Source organism: Ambystoma mexicanum, unplaced genomic scaffold (assembly GCF_040938575.1).
Source record: "Ambystoma mexicanum isolate Mex_15411 unplaced genomic scaffold, UKY_AmexF1_1 Mex_scaf48, whole genome shotgun sequence".
Taxonomy (NCBI): domain Eukaryota; kingdom Metazoa; phylum Chordata; class Amphibia; order Caudata; family Ambystomatidae; genus Ambystoma; species Ambystoma mexicanum.
The window spans coordinates 1590280-1607568 of record NW_027182464.1 but is presented as its reverse complement, the minus strand read 5'-3'; the positions used below and the strand labels follow the sequence as shown (position 1 = coordinate 1607568).

Below are 17289 nucleotides of genomic sequence, written 5' to 3'. Positions count from 1 at the left end.
TCCCACCCTCCCGCACTCTCTCTTCCCCCCAGCCCCTCTCCCTCTCCCTACCATTAATTTTAAGTTTTCATGCACTGCAGCACATTGTGGCAATGGTATTTCACAATGGGACTGTTTGAAAGTTACAGAAATCAAAAAAGAAATCAACCAACTAAAAGCAGCCAAACCCGGAGTACACTGCTCAGCCCCATTTAAAGATTAAGGCCCAGAAGCAAGTAAAGCTGTAGTTCAGAGCGATATTTGCAAATAGCACCTTAAAGCAGTTTACGCTGGAGTGCACAACAAGGGGGAAAGTGATAATACTGAGTTTGGTAGAATGGGATAAAAAAAAACAAAAGAAGCGTGCCACTTGTAAAAGTACAAGTCAAGAAATTGAAGGGGACGGGGCTGTTCATTCAGTCAAGAGGACTCACAAGTAAAAGGCTCCTGAGGCATTAGTGTTGAATTTGGCGCAAAATGCATTGTGTTGTCGTGTAATATGAATGAACATACAATTTCAATCTTCAATAAAGAAAGATCTATTAAAAAATCAACACTTGCAAATTAAGAAAGTTTCTGTCCAGTCATGTTCCAAAAATAGTGAATGCTTTACGAATGTGCGTGTCATCCTTTAGAGCAGGGGCCGATTTAAATTTCCCATTATCATTCCAATATTAGTACATGTGTTGCAGAAGCAAGCGCAAAGGGAGAGTCAATCAAACCATTGATTAGGACCTCTGGTCAAAGGTTTGCCATACCAAATGTCCTTATTTCAGAGGGCAGAAAGTCCAAACACCATTTAGATATCGGGTGGTATGAAATGAAGAGGCAAACAACAACGAATAAGCATTCTTTGCTGCTGTATTGATCTGGCCCTAAAGGGTTTTAGTTTAATGCCAATTATATTTAAAGATATAAAGATTAATGGTCCAGGGTGCTTGCAAAATGAAAACCCCCTCCCCATCACAATGGCTGGGTCATACAAGCCTGAGAGCATCACAATAGACCCAATAGACATGAGAAAAACTCGGTACCTCTGAGTGTATGTGGGCCCATGGCTGTATCAAGGACAAGGCAAAAACAGGAGGTGGCTTAAGGAGTCAGCACCAGAGGCTGTCCGATTGAGCCCTGTAAGCAACAGATGTTGGACCATCCTATAAAGGATTCTGAGGCTGATTTCAATTTTAACTTTGCTGCTGATTTAAGGATTGCTCAACCTTCGACCCACGTCTAGTTTGCTTGGATAAGCCCTGGAAATCTTTTACAGCTTGTACTGGTGGGAGATGATGTGACTTTATCAACTGCAACGGGATATGAGGCATGTGTGCCACAAAAAGCAGGTCTAGGATTTTTTTATAAGAAAGCCGCTTTAAGAAGGGAACTTTGGGCAACCCCACTGAGAGCAAAAGTATTACACAAAAGGTAAGGGGGTCAGTGGGTCAACTGATACAATAAACTAACTCACAGTCAAATGTGCTAAGTCCAAATACTACCTGTTTCTACATTTTCCAGGCTTTTTGTCTCATTTCTTAACAGATCCATTCCTATGTACCTCTGTGCTTTCAACAGAGTTTTCATTGTAAGGGAGGGACATACAGTATACCTTAAACATTCCTGGGCAGGGAAGACTCTATGTAAAAGCAAGAGTAGCAGACAGCTTAAAAGAATCATCAGCAGGACCCTCTAGATCTTCCCCAAAAAACATAACATTATTTCTCTGCATGCATGTGCGTTGAACAGCGCAAGTAGTTTGGTTAATGTCAGTGGATAAATGTCACTTTCCCACAGCGCAGAACAAAATCACTTGTACAGGCCCCTTCTGCAAAAGCATTACCACTGTAGAAAGCAGTGAAGGTGAGGCAGTGTGCAGTCACCTCCGACACTTCCCTCCTCTGATCGGCCACGATCGGCCAAGGACCTCTCTATGAGAGCTGAGGGTGGAATTTTCTGGACCTCTGTAACTTGGGGAGACATGGCAAAAGGGATCCTCAATCAACAGCTCAGCCTTTGCTTTGTGGCCTGTCCGTATATATCTGTTCTCCAAATTACCTGCCGCTGCCCAGGTGTCAGCTGGTGAGATGGAATGACCTCCCAGGTAGGATCCTGGCAGATGATTTGCATAGGCAAACCCCCTCGCTCTCTTTCTTACCCCTGCTTACTCCACAGTAGCAAGTATCTGGGCAAAATATAGTGGTCGAGGTAGGGTAGCAGTAACTAGCAACTCTGAGAAAGTAAATCTGGGGAGCTTGGCGACTTGTGGGGAACAACTGCAGAGCTCATCTCCCAGAACTTTGTGGCACGGGGAGAAGGTCTGTGGGATTTCAGTAACTTGGAGACATGCAACCTGGTCGGGAGTGCTTCAGGTCTCCTTCCTTGCATGTTCCAAGCAACTCAACAAAGCATCAACAGGCTGCCATGCCAGCCACAGAGCCCCTTTCCACATGATTAAAAGCCTAAAATCTTTTCCATGCAAACACATAGCCACCGAAAACCATATTTTCTTTGTTTTCTCTCTCTCTGTCTCTCTCTCCTCCCTCCCTCCCCCATAACCCCCCCCTCCCTACCATTCATTTTAAGTTTTCCTGCACTGCAGCACATTGTGACAATGGTATTTCACAATGGGACTGTTTGAAAGTTACAGAAATAAAAAAAGAATTAACCAACTAAAAGCAGCCAAATCCGGAGTACACTGCTAAGCCACAATTAAAGATTAAGGCCTAGAAGCAAGTAAAGCTGTAGTTCAGAGCGATGTTTGCAAATAGCTCCTTAAAGCAGTTGACGCTGGAGTGCACAACAAGAGGAAAAGTGATAATACTCAGTTTGGTAGAATGGGATAAAAAACAAAAGCAGCGTGCCACTTCTAAAAGTACAAGTCAAGAAATTGAAGGAGATGGGGCTGTTCATTCAGTCAATAGGACTCACAAGTAAAAGTCTCCCGAGGCATTAGTGTTGAATTTGGCCCAAAATGTATTGTGTTGTCGTGTATTATGTATGAAAATACAATTTCAATCTTCATTAAAAAAAGATGTATTAAAAAATAAATACTTGCAGATTAAGAAAGTTTCTGTCCTGTCGTGTGCCAAAAATAGTGAATGCTTTACGAATGTGCGTGTCATCCTTTGAAGCAGGGGCCAATTCTATTTTCCCATTTTCATTCCAATATTAGTACATGTTTTGCTGAGGTACATAGGAATGGATCTGTTAAGAAATGAAACAAAAAGCCTGGAAAAATGTTGAAACAGGTAGGATTTGGACTTACAATAAACGGACTCACAGTCAGATGTGCTATCCCTTGACCCACTGACCCGCTTACCTTTTGTGTAATCCTTTTGCTCTCAGCAGTGTTGTCCAAAGTTCCCTACTTAAAGAGACTTTCTTATAAAAAAAGATCCTAGACATGTTTTTTATGGCCCACATGCCTCATATCCCGTTGCTCTTGATAAACTCACATCATCTCCCACCAATACAAGCTGTAAAAGATGTCAAGGGCATAGCCAAGGAAATTAGACGTGGGCCGAAGGTTGAGCAATCCTTAAATCAGCAGCAAAAATAACATTGAAATCAGCTTCAGAATCTCTTAAAGGATGGGCCAACACTGGTTGCTTGCAGGGCGCAATCGGGCTGACGCCTTAAGGCAAGCGCAAAGGGAGAGCCAACCAAACCATTGATTAGGACCTCTGGACTTTCTGCTCTTTAACATAAGGACATTTGATATGGCAAACGTTTGACCAAACACCATTTAGATGTCGGATGGTATGGAATTAAGCGGCAAACAGCAATACATCAGCATTCTTTGCTGCTTTATTGATCTGGTCCTAAAGGGTTTGGTTTAATGCCAATTATATTTAAAGATAAAAAGATTCATGCTCAACGGTGCTTGCAAATCGACACCCCTCTCCCCATCACGATGGCTGGGTGATGCAAGAGTGAGAGCATCACAGCAGACCCAGAGACATGAGAAACACTCTGTACCTCTGAGTGCATGTGGGCCCATGGCTGGATCAAGGACAAGGCAAGAATAGGAGATGGCTTAAGGTGTCAGCACCCAGGCTGCCCCATTGCGCACTGCCAGCAACAGATGTTGGACCATCCTTTAAGAGATTCTGAGGCTTATTTCAATGTTAACTTTGCTGCTGATTAAAGGATTGCTCAACCTTCGACCCGCGTCTAGTTTGCTTGGCTAAGCCCTGAAAATCTTTTACAGCTTGTATTGGTGGGAGATGATGTGAGTTTATCAAGAGCAACGGGATATGAGGCATGTGTGCCACAAAATGCAGGTCTATGATCTTTTATTTGAAAGCCACTTTGGAAAACCCTACTGAGAACAAAAGGATTACACAAAAGGAAAGGGGGTCAGGGGGGCAAGGGATAGCACATCTGAATGTGAGTCATTTAATTGTAAGTCCAAATCCTACGCGTTTCGACATTTTTCCAGGCTTTTTGTTTCAGTTCTTAACAGATCCACTCCTATGTACCTCTGTGCTTTCAACAGAGTTTTCATTGTAATGGAGGGACATACAGTATGCCTTAAACATGCCTGGGCAGGGAAGACTATGTAAAAGCAAGAGTAGCAGACAGCTTAATAAATCATCAGCAGGACCCTCTAGACCTTCCCCAAAAAACATAACATGATTTCTATGCATGTATGTGCGTTGAACAGCACAAGTAATTTGGTTAATGTCAGTGGATAAATGTCACTTTCCCACAGCGCAGACAAAATCACTTGTACAGGCCCCTTCTGCAAAAGCATTACCGCTGTAGAAAGCAGTGAAAAGGTGAGGCAGTGTGCAGTCCCCCCACCCCCGACCCTGATCGGCCACGATCGGCCAAGGACCTCTCTATAAGAGCTGAGGGTGGAATTTTTCTGGACCTCAGTAACTTAGGGAGACATGGCTAAAGGGATCCTCAATCAACGGCCCAGCTTTTGCTCTGTGGCCTGTCCGAATATGTCTGTTCTCCAAATTACCTGCCGCTGCCCAGGTGTCAGATGGTGAGATGGAATGACCTCCCAGGAAGCATACTGGCAGATGATTTGCATAGGCACACCCCCTCTCCCTCTCTCTTAGCCCTGCTTACTCCACAGTAGCAAGTATCTGGGGAAAATATAGTGGTCGAGGTGGGGTAGCAGTAACTAGCAACTCTGAGAAAGTAAATCTGGGACACTTGGCGACCTGTGGGGAACAACTGCAGAGCTCAGTGCCCAGAAGTTTGTGGCACAGGGAGGAGGTCTGTTGGATTTCAGTAACTTGGAGACATGCAACCTGGTCGGGAGTGCTTCAGGTCTCCTTCCTTGCATGTTCCAAGCAACTCAACAAAGCATCAACAGGCTGAGATACCAACCACAGAGCCCCTTTCCACTTGATTAAAAGGCTAAAATCTTTTCCATGCAAATACATAGCCCCCAAATACCATATTTTCTTTGTTTTCTCTCTCTCTCCTCCCTGTCTCCCTCCCACCCTCCCGCACTCTCTCTTCCCCCCAGCCCCTCTCCCTCTCCCTACCATTAATTTTAAGTTTTCATGCACTGCAGCACATTGTGGCAATGGTATTTCACAATGGGACTGTTTGAAAGTTACAGAAATCAAAAAAGAAATCAACCAACTAAAAGCAGCCAAACCCGGAGTACACTGCTCAGCCCCATTTAAAGATTAAGGCCCAGAAGCAAGTAAAGCTGTAGTTCAGAGCGATATTTGCAAATAGCACCTTAAAGCAGTTTACGCTGGAGTGCACAACAAGGGGGAAAGTGATAATACTGAGTTTGGTAGAATGGGATAAAAAAAAACAAAAGAAGCGTGCCACTTGTAAAAGTACAAGTCAAGAAATTGAAGGGGACGGGGCTGTTCATTCAGTCAAGAGGACTCACAAGTAAAAGGCTCCTGAGGCATTAGTGTTGAATTTGGCGCAAAATGCATTGTGTTGTCGTGTAATATGAATGAACATACAATTTCAATCTTCAATAAAGAAAGATCTATTAAAAAATCAACACTTGCAAATTAAGAAAGTTTCTGTCCAGTCATGTTCCAAAAATAGTGAATGCTTTACGAATGTGCGTGTCATCCTTTAGAGCAGGGGCCGATTTAAATTTCCCATTATCATTCCAATATTAGTACATGTGTTGCAGAAGCAAGCGCAAAGGGAGAGTCAATCAAACCATTGATTAGGACCTCTGGTCAAAGGTTTGCCATACCAAATGTCCTTATTTCAGAGGGCAGAAAGTCCAAACACCATTTAGATATCGGGTGGTATGAAATGAAGAGGCAAACAACAACGAATAAGCATTCTTTGCTGCTGTATTGATCTGGCCCTAAAGGGTTTTAGTTTAATGCCAATTATATTTAAAGATATAAAGATTAATGGTCCAGGGTGCTTGCAAAATGAAAACCCCCTCCCCATCACAATGGCTGGGTCATACAAGCCTGAGAGCATCACAATAGACCCAATAGACATGAGAAAAACTCGGTACCTCTGAGTGTATGTGGGCCCATGGCTGTATCAAGGACAAGGCAAAAACAGGAGGTGGCTTAAGGAGTCAGCACCAGAGGCTGTCCGATTGAGCCCTGTAAGCAACAGATGTTGGACCATCCTATAAAGGATTCTGAGGCTGATTTCAATTTTAACTTTGCTGCTGATTTAATTAAGGATTGCTCAACCTTCGACCCACGTCTAGTTTGCTTGGATAAGCCCTGGAAATCTTTTACAGCTTGTACTGGTGGGAGATGATGTGACTTTATCAACTGCAACGGGATATGAGGCATGTGTGCCACAAAAAGCAGGTCTAGGATTTTTTTATAAGAAAGCCGCTTTAAGAAGGGAACTTTGGGCAACCCCACTGAGAGCAAAAGTATTACACAAAAGGTAAGGGGGTCAGTGGGTCAACTGATACAATAAACTAACTCACAGTCAAATGTGCTAAGTCCAAATACTACCTGTTTCTACATTTTCCAGGCTTTTTGTCTCATTTCTTAACAGATCCATTCCTATGTACCTCTGTGCTTTCAACAGAGTTTTCATTGTAAGGGAGGGACATACAGTATACCTTAAACATTCCTGGGCAGGGAAGACTCTATGTAAAAGCAAGAGTAGCAGACAGCTTAAAAGAATCATCAGCAGGACCCTCTAGATCTTCCCCAAAAAACATAACATTATTTCTCTGCATGCATGTGCGTTGAACAGCGCAAGTAGTTTGGTTAATGTCAGTGGATAAATGTCACTTTCCCACAGCGCAGAACAAAATCACTTGTACAGGCCCCTTCTGCAAAAGCATTACCACTGTAGAAAGCAGTGAAGGTGAGGCAGTGTGCAGTCACCTCCGACACTTCCCTCCTCTGATCGGCCACGATCGGCCAAGGACCTCTCTATGAGAGCTGAGGGTGGAATTTTCTGGACCTCTGTAACTTGGGGAGACATGGCAAAAGGGATCCTCAATCAACAGCTCAGCCTTTGCTTTGTGGCCTGTCCGTATATATCTGTTCTCCAAATTACCTGCCGCTGCCCAGGTGTCAGCTGGTGAGATGGAATGACCTCCCAGGTAGGATCCTGGCAGATGATTTGCATAGGCAAACCCCCTCGCTCTCTTTCTTACCCCTGCTTACTCCACAGTAGCAAGTATCTGGGCAAAATATAGTGGTCGAGGTAGGGTAGCAGTAACTAGCAACTCTGAGAAAGTAAATCTGGGGAGCTTGGCGACTTGTGGGGAACAACTGCAGAGCTCATCTCCCAGAACTTTGTGGCACGGGGAGAAGGTCTGTGGGATTTCAGTAACTTGGAGACATGCAACCTGGTCGGGAGTGCTTCAGGTCTCCTTCCTTGCATGTTCCAAGCAACTCAACAAAGCATCAACAGGCTGCCATGCCAGCCACAGAGCCCCTTTCCACATGATTAAAAGCCTAAAATCTTTTCCATGCAAACACATAGCCACCGAAAACCATATTTTCTTTGTTTTCTCTCTCTCTGTCTCTCTCTCCTCCCTCCCTCCCTCCCTCCTTCCCATCCCCCATAACCCCCCCCTCCCTCTTCCTCTCCCTACCATTCATTTTAAGTTTTCCTGCACTGCAGCACATTGTGACAATGGTATTTCACAATCGGACTGTTTGAAAGTTACAGAAATAAAAAAAGAATTAACCAACTAAAAGCAGCCAAATCCGGAGTACACTGCTAAGCCACAATTAAAGATTAAGGCCTAGAAGCAAGTAAAGCTGTAGTTCAGAGCGATGTTTGCAAATAGCTCCTTAAAGCAGTTGACGCTGGAGTGCACAACAAGAGGAAAAGTGATAATACTCAGTTTGGTAGAATGGGATAAAAAACAAAAGCAGCGTGCCACTTCTAAAAGTACAAGTCAAGAAATTGAAGGAGATGGGGCTGTTCATTCAGTCAATAGGACTCACAAGTAAAAGTCTCCCGAGGCATTAGTGTTGAATTTGGCCCAAAATGTATTGTGTTGTCGTGTATTATGTATGAAAATACAATTTCAATCTTCATTAAAAAAAGATGTATTAAAAAATAAATACTTGCAGATTAAGAAAGTTTCTGTCCTGTCGTGTGCCAAAAATAGTGAATGCTTTACGAATGTGCGTGTCATCCTTTGAAGCAGGGGCCAATTCTATTTTCCCATTTTCATTCCAATATTAGTACATGTTTTGCTGAGGTACATAGGAATGGATCTGTTAAGAAATGAAACAAAAAGCCTGGAAAAATGTTGAAACAGGTAGGATTTGGACTTACAATAAACGGACTCACAGTCAGATGTGCTATCCCTTGACCCACTGACCCGCTTACCTTTTGTGTAATCCTTTTGCTCTCAGCAGTGTTGTCCAAAGTTCCCTACTTAAAGAGACTTTCTTATAAAAAAAGATCCTAGACATGTTTTTTATGGCCCACATGCCTCATATCCCGTTGCTCTTGATAAACTCACATCATCTCCCACCAATACAAGCTGTAAAAGATGTCAAGGGCATAGCCAAGGAAATTAGACGTGGGCCGAAGGTTGAGCAATCCTTAAATCAGCAGCAAAAATAACATTGAAATCAGCTTCAGAATCTCTTAAAGGATGGGCCAACACTGGTTGCTTGCAGGGCGCAATCGGGCTGACGCCTTAAGGCAAGCGCAAAGGGAGAGCCAACCAAACCATTGATTAGGACCTCTGGACTTTCTGCTCTTTAACATAAGGACATTTGATATGGCAAACGTTTGACCAAACACCATTTAGATGTCGGATGGTATGGAATTAAGCGGCAAACAGCAATACATCAGCATTCTTTGCTGCTTTATTGATCTGGTCCTAAAGGGTTTGGTTTAATGCCAATTATATTTAAAGATAAAAAGATTCATGCTCAACGGTGCTTGCAAATCGACACCCCTCTCCCCATCACGATGGCTGGGTGATGCAAGAGTGAGAGCATCACAGCAGACCCAGAGACATGAGAAACACTCTGTACCTCTGAGTGCATGTGGGCCCATGGCTGGATCAAGGACAAGGCAAGAATAGGAGATGGCTTAAGGTGTCAGCACCCAGGCTGCCCCATTGCGCACTGCCAGCAACAGATGTTGGACCATCCTTTAAGAGATTCTGAGGCTTATTTCAATGTTAACTTTGCTGCTGATTAAAGGATTGCTCAACCTTCGACCCGCGTCTAGTTTGCTTGGCTAAGCCCTGAAAATCTTTTACAGCTTGTATTGGTGGGAGATGATGTGAGTTTATCAAGAGCAACGGGATATGAGGCATGTGTGCCACAAAATGCAGGTCTATGATCTTTTATTTGAAAGCCACTTTGGAAAACCCTACTGAGAACAAAAGGATTACACAAAAGGAAAGGGGGTCAGGGGGGCAAGGGATAGCACATCTGAATGTGAGTCATTTAATTGTAAGTCCAAATCCTACGCGTTTCGACATTTTTCCAGGCTTTTTGTTTCAGTTCTTAACAGATCCACTCCTATGTACCTCTGTGCTTTCAACAGAGTTTTCATTGTAATGGAGGGACATACAGTATGCCTTAAACATGCCTGGGCAGGGAAGACTATGTAAAAGCAAGAGTAGCAGACAGCTTAATAAATCATCAGCAGGACCCTCTAGACCTTCCCCAAAAAACATAACATGATTTCTATGCATGTATGTGCGTTGAACAGCACAAGTAATTTGGTTAATGTCAGTGGATAAATGTCACTTTCCCACAGCGCAGACAAAATCACTTGTACAGGCCCCTTCTGCAAAAGCATTACCGCTGTAGAAAGCAGTGAAAAGGTGAGGCAGTGTGCAGTCCCCCCACCCCCGACCCTGATCGGCCACGATCGGCCAAGGACCTCTCTATAAGAGCTGAGGGTGGAATTTTTCTGGACCTCAGTAACTTAGGGAGACATGGCTAAAGGGATCCTCAATCAACGGCCCAGCTTTTGCTCTGTGGCCTGTCCGAATATGTCTGTTCTCCAAATTACCTGCCGCTGCCCAGGTGTCAGATGGTGAGATGGAATGACCTCCCAGGAAGCATACTGGCAGATGATTTGCATAGGCACACCCCCTCTCCCTCTCTCTTAGCCCTGCTTACTCCACAGTAGCAAGTATCTGGGGAAAATATAGTGGTCGAGGTGGGGTAGCAGTAACTAGCAACTCTGAGAAAGTAAATCTGGGACACTTGGCGACCTGTGGGGAACAACTGCAGAGCTCAGTGCCCAGAAGTTTGTGGCACAGGGAGGAGGTCTGTTGGATTTCAGTAACTTGGAGACATGCAACCTGGTCGGGAGTGCTTCAGGTCTCCTTCCTTGCATGTTCCAAGCAACTCAACAAAGCATCAACAGGCTGAGATACCAACCACAGAGCCCCTTTCCACTTGATTAAAAGGCTAAAATCTTTTCCATGCAAATACATAGCCCCCAAATACCATATTTTCTTTGTTTTCTCTCTCTCTCCTCCCTGTCTCCTTCCCTCGCTCCCTCCCACCCTCCCGCACTCTCTCTTCCCCCCAGCCCCTCTCCCTCTCCCTACCATTAATTTTAAGTTTTCATGCACTGCAGCACATTGTGGCAATGGTATTTCACAATGGGACTGTTTGAAAGTTACAGAAATCAAAAAAGAAATCAACCAACTAAAAGCAGCCAAACCCGGAGTACACTGCTCAGCCCCATTTAAAGATTAAGGCCCAGAAGCAAGTAAAGCTGTAGTTCAGAGCGATATTTGCAAATAGCACCTTAAAGCAGTTTACGCTGGAGTGCACAACAAGGGGGAAAGTGATAATACTGAGTTTGGTAGAATGGGATAAAAAAAAACAAAAGAAGCGTGCCACTTGTAAAAGTACAAGTCAAGAAATTGAAGGGGACGGGGCTGTTCATTCAGTCAAGAGGACTCACAAGTAAAAGGCTCCTGAGGCATTAGTGTTGAATTTGGCGCAAAATGCATTGTGTTGTCGTGTAATATGAATGAACATACAATTTCAATCTTCAATAAAGAAAGATCTATTAAAAAATCAACACTTGCAAATTAAGAAAGTTTCTGTCCAGTCATGTTCCAAAAATAGTGAATGCTTTACGAATGTGCGTGTCATCCTTTAGAGCAGGGGCCGATTTAAATTTCCCATTATCATTCCAATATTAGTACATGTGTTGCAGAAGCAAGCGCAAAGGGAGAGTCAATCAAACCATTGATTAGGACCTCTGGTCAAAGGTTTGCCATACCAAATGTCCTTATTTCAGAGGGCAGAAAGTCCAAACACCATTTAGATATCGGGTGGTATGAAATGAAGAGGCAAACAACAACGAATAAGCATTCTTTGCTGCTGTATTGATCTGGCCCTAAAGGGTTTTAGTTTAATGCCAATTATATTTAAAGATATAAAGATTAATGGTCCAGGGTGCTTGCAAAATGAAAACCCCCTCCCCATCACAATGGCTGGGTCATACAAGCCTGAGAGCATCACAATAGACCCAATAGACATGAGAAAAACTCGGTACCTCTGAGTGTATGTGGGCCCATGGCTGTATCAAGGACAAGGCAAAAACAGGAGGTGGCTTAAGGAGTCAGCACCAGAGGCTGTCCGATTGAGCCCTGTAAGCAACAGATGTTGGACCATCCTATAAAGGATTCTGAGGCTGATTTCAATTTTAACTTTGCTGCTGATTTAAGGATTGCTCAACCTTCGACCCACGTCTAGTTTGCTTGGATAAGCCCTGGAAATCTTTTACAGCTTGTACTGGTGGGAGATGATGTGACTTTATCAACTGCAACGGGATATGAGGCATGTGTGCCACAAAAAGCAGGTCTAGGATTTTTTTATAAGAAAGCCGCTTTAAGAAGGGAACTTTGGGCAACCCCACTGAGAGCAAAAGTATTACACAAAAGGTAAGGGGGTCAGTGGGTCAACTGATACAATAAACTAACTCACAGTCAAATGTGCTAAGTCCAAATACTACCTGTTTCTACATTTTCCAGGCTTTTTGTCTCATTTCTTAACAGATCCATTCCTATGTACCTCTGTGCTTTCAACAGAGTTTTCATTGTAAGGGAGGGACATACAGTATACCTTAAACATTCCTGGGCAGGGAAGACTCTATGTAAAAGCAAGAGTAGCAGACAGCTTAAAAGAATCATCAGCAGGACCCTCTAGATCTTCCCCAAAAAACATAACATTATTTCTCTGCATGCATGTGCGTTGAACAGCGCAAGTAGTTTGGTTAATGTCAGTGGATAAATGTCACTTTCCCACAGCGCAGAACAAAATCACTTGTACAGGCCCCTTCTGCAAAAGCATTACCACTGTAGAAAGCAGTGAAGGTGAGGCAGTGTGCAGTCACCTCCGACACTTCCCTCCTCTGATCGGCCACGATCGGCCAAGGACCTCTCTATGAGAGCTGAGGGTGGAATTTTCTGGACCTCTGTAACTTGGGGAGACATGGCAAAAGGGATCCTCAATCAACAGCTCAGCCTTTGCTTTGTGGCCTGTCCGTATATATCTGTTCTCCAAATTACCTGCCGCTGCCCAGGTGTCAGCTGGTGAGATGGAATGACCTCCCAGGTAGGATCCTGGCAGATGATTTGCATAGGCAAACCCCCTCGCTCTCTTTCTTACCCCTGCTTACTCCACAGTAGCAAGTATCTGGGCAAAATATAGTGGTCGAGGTAGGGTAGCAGTAACTAGCAACTCTGAGAAAGTAAATCTGGGGAGCTTGGCGACTTGTGGGGAACAACTGCAGAGCTCATCTCCCAGAACTTTGTGGCACGGGGAGAAGGTCTGTGGGATTTCAGTAACTTGGAGACATGCAACCTGGTCGGGAGTGCTTCAGGTCTCCTTCCTTGCATGTTCCAAGCAACTCAACAAAGCATCAACAGGCTGCCATGCCAGCCACAGAGCCCCTTTCCACATGATTAAAAGCCTAAAATCTTTTCCATGCAAACACATAGCCACCGAAAACCATATTTTCTTTGTTTTCTCTCTCTCTGTCTCTCTCTCCTCCCTCCCTCCCCCATAACCCCCCCCTCCCTACCATTCATTTTAAGTTTTCCTGCACTGCAGCACATTGTGACAATGGTATTTCACAATGGGACTGTTTGAAAGTTACAGAAATAAAAAAAGAATTAACCAACTAAAAGCAGCCAAATCCGGAGTACACTGCTAAGCCACAATTAAAGATTAAGGCCTAGAAGCAAGTAAAGCTGTAGTTCAGAGCGATGTTTGCAAATAGCTCCTTAAAGCAGTTGACGCTGGAGTGCACAACAAGAGGAAAAGTGATAATACTCAGTTTGGTAGAATGGGATAAAAAACAAAAGCAGCGTGCCACTTCTAAAAGTACAAGTCAAGAAATTGAAGGAGATGGGGCTGTTCATTCAGTCAATAGGACTCACAAGTAAAAGTCTCCCGAGGCATTAGTGTTGAATTTGGCCCAAAATGTATTGTGTTGTCGTGTATTATGTATGAAAATACAATTTCAATCTTCATTAAAAAAAGATGTATTAAAAAATAAATACTTGCAGATTAAGAAAGTTTCTGTCCTGTCGTGTGCCAAAAATAGTGAATGCTTTACGAATGTGCGTGTCATCCTTTGAAGCAGGGGCCAATTCTATTTTCCCATTTTCATTCCAATATTAGTACATGTTTTGCTGAGGTACATAGGAATGGATCTGTTAAGAAATGAAACAAAAAGCCTGGAAAAATGTTGAAACAGGTAGGATTTGGACTTACAATAAACGGACTCACAGTCAGATGTGCTATCCCTTGACCCACTGACCCGCTTACCTTTTGTGTAATCCTTTTGCTCTCAGCAGTGTTGTCCAAAGTTCCCTACTTAAAGAGACTTTCTTATAAAAAAAGATCCTAGACATGTTTTTTATGGCCCACATGCCTCATATCCCGTTGCTCTTGATAAACTCACATCATCTCCCACCAATACAAGCTGTAAAAGATGTCAAGGGCATAGCCAAGGAAATTAGACGTGGGCCGAAGGTTGAGCAATCCTTAAATCAGCAGCAAAAATAACATTGAAATCAGCTTCAGAATCTCTTAAAGGATGGGCCAACACTGGTTGCTTGCAGGGCGCAATCGGGCTGACGCCTTAAGGCAAGCGCAAAGGGAGAGCCAACCAAACCATTGATTAGGACCTCTGGACTTTCTGCTCTTTAACATAAGGACATTTGATATGGCAAACGTTTGACCAAACACCATTTAGATGTCGGATGGTATGGAATTAAGCGGCAAACAGCAATACATCAGCATTCTTTGCTGCTTTATTGATCTGGTCCTAAAGGGTTTGGTTTAATGCCAATTATATTTAAAGATAAAAAGATTCATGCTCAACGGTGCTTGCAAATCGACACCCCTCTCCCCATCACGATGGCTGGGTGATGCAAGAGTGAGAGCATCACAGCAGACCCAGAGACATGAGAAACACTCTGTACCTCTGAGTGCATGTGGGCCCATGGCTGGATCAAGGACAAGGCAAGAATAGGAGATGGCTTAAGGTGTCAGCACCCAGGCTGCCCCATTGCGCACTGCCAGCAACAGATGTTGGACCATCCTTTAAGAGATTCTGAGGCTTATTTCAATGTTAACTTTGCTGCTGATTAAAGGATTGCTCAACCTTCGACCCGCGTCTAGTTTGCTTGGCTAAGCCCTGAAAATCTTTTACAGCTTGTATTGGTGGGAGATGATGTGAGTTTATCAAGAGCAACGGGATATGAGGCATGTGTGCCACAAAATGCAGGTCTATGATCTTTTATTTGAAAGCCACTTTGGAAAACCCTACTGAGAACAAAAGGATTACACAAAAGGAAAGGGGGTCAGGGGGGCAAGGGATAGCACATCTGAATGTGAGTCATTTAATTGTAAGTCCAAATCCTACGCGTTTCGACATTTTTCCAGGCTTTTTGTTTCAGTTCTTAACAGATCCACTCCTATGTACCTCTGTGCTTTCAACAGAGTTTTCATTGTAATGGAGGGACATACAGTATGCCTTAAACATGCCTGGGCAGGGAAGACTATGTAAAAGCAAGAGTAGCAGACAGCTTAATAAATCATCAGCAGGACCCTCTAGACCTTCCCCAAAAAACATAACATGATTTCTATGCATGTATGTGCGTTGAACAGCACAAGTAATTTGGTTAATGTCAGTGGATAAATGTCACTTTCCCACAGCGCAGACAAAATCACTTGTACAGGCCCCTTCTGCAAAAGCATTACCGCTGTAGAAAGCAGTGAAAAGGTGAGGCAGTGTGCAGTCCCCCCACCCCCGACCCTGATCGGCCACGATCGGCCAAGGACCTCTCTATAAGAGCTGAGGGTGGAATTTTTCTGGACCTCAGTAACTTAGGGAGACATGGCTAAAGGGATCCTCAATCAACGGCCCAGCTTTTGCTCTGTGGCCTGTCCGAATATGTCTGTTCTCCAAATTACCTGCCGCTGCCCAGGTGTCAGATGGTGAGATGGAATGACCTCCCAGGAAGCATACTGGCAGATGATTTGCATAGGCACACCCCCTCTCCCTCTCTCTTAGCCCTGCTTACTCCACAGTAGCAAGTATCTGGGGAAAATATAGTGGTCGAGGTGGGGTAGCAGTAACTAGCAACTCTGAGAAAGTAAATCTGGGACACTTGGCGACCTGTGGGGAACAACTGCAGAGCTCAGTGCCCAGAAGTTTGTGGCACAGGGAGGAGGTCTGTTGGATTTCAGTAACTTGGAGACATGCAACCTGGTCGGGAGTGCTTCAGGTCTCCTTCCTTGCATGTTCCAAGCAACTCAACAAAGCATCAACAGGCTGAGATACCAACCACAGAGCCCCTTTCCACTTGATTAAAAGGCTAAAATCTTTTCCATGCAAATACATAGCCCCCAAATACCATATTTTCTTTGTTTTCTCTCTCTCTCCTCCCTGTCTCCTTCCCTCGCTCCCTCCCACCCTCCCGCACTCTCTCTTCCCCCCAGCCCCTCTCCCTCTCCCTACCATTAATTTTAAGTTTTCATGCACTGCAGCACATTGTGGCAATGGTATTTCACAATGGGACTGTTTGAAAGTTACAGAAATCAAAAAAGAAATCAACCAACTAAAAGCAGCCAAACCCGGAGTACACTGCTCAGCCCCATTTAAAGATTAAGGCCCAGAAGCAAGTAAAGCTGTAGTTCAGAGCGATATTTGCAAATAGCACCTTAAAGCAGTTTACGCTGGAGTGCACAACAAGGGGGAAAGTGATAATACTGAGTTTGGTAGAATGGGATAAAAAAAAACAAAAGAAGCGTGCCACTTGTAAAAGTACAAGTCAAGAAATTGAAGGGGACGGGGCTGTTCATTCAGTCAAGAGGACTCACAAGTAAAAGGCTCCTGAGGCATTAGTGTTGAATTTGGCGCAAAATGCATTGTGTTGTCGTGTAATATGAATGAACATACAATTTCAATCTTCAATAAAGAAAGATCTATTAAAAAATCAACACTTGCAAATTAAGAAAGTTTCTGTCCAGTCATGTTCCAAAAATAGTGAATGCTTTACGAATGTGCGTGTCATCCTTTAGAGCAGGGGCCGATTTAAATTTCCCATTATCATTCCAATATTAGTACATGTGTTGCAGAAGCAAGCGCAAAGGGAGAGTCAATCAAACCATTGATTAGGACCTCTGGTCAAAGGTTTGCCATACCAAATGTCCTTATTTCAGAGGGCAGAAAGTCCAAACACCATTTAGATATCGGGTGGTATGAAATGAAGAGGCAAACAACAACGAATAAGCATTCTTTGCTGCTGTATTGATCTGGCCCTAAAGGGTTTTAGTTTAATGCCAATTATATTTAAAGATATAAAGATTAATGGTCCAGGGTGCTTGCAAAATGAAAACCCCCTCCCCATCA

The 17289-nt window shown here is 43.8% G+C and overlaps 4 non-coding genes across 4 annotated transcripts; all 4 read right to left on the bottom strand.

Moving 5' to 3' along the window:
* Positions 1-572: 572 nt before the first annotated feature.
* On the bottom strand, positions 573-679 carry LOC138560740 (U6 spliceosomal RNA). Its single transcript, XR_011299206.1, has one exon. It is a non-coding gene; the product is annotated as a U6 spliceosomal RNA (small nuclear RNA).
* Positions 680-6001: 5322 nt separating this feature from the next.
* On the bottom strand, positions 6002-6108 carry LOC138560738 (U6 spliceosomal RNA). Its single transcript, XR_011299204.1, has one exon. It is a non-coding gene; the product is annotated as a U6 spliceosomal RNA (small nuclear RNA).
* Positions 6109-11475: 5367 nt separating this feature from the next.
* Positions 11476-11582, bottom strand: LOC138560737 (U6 spliceosomal RNA). Its single transcript, XR_011299203.1, has one exon. It is a non-coding gene; the product is annotated as a U6 spliceosomal RNA (small nuclear RNA).
* A 5334-nt stretch (positions 11583-16916) lies between these two features.
* On the bottom strand, positions 16917-17023 carry LOC138560736 (U6 spliceosomal RNA). The gene has a single exon (XR_011299202.1). It is a non-coding gene; the product is annotated as a U6 spliceosomal RNA (small nuclear RNA).
* Positions 17024-17289: the final 266 nt, after the last annotated feature.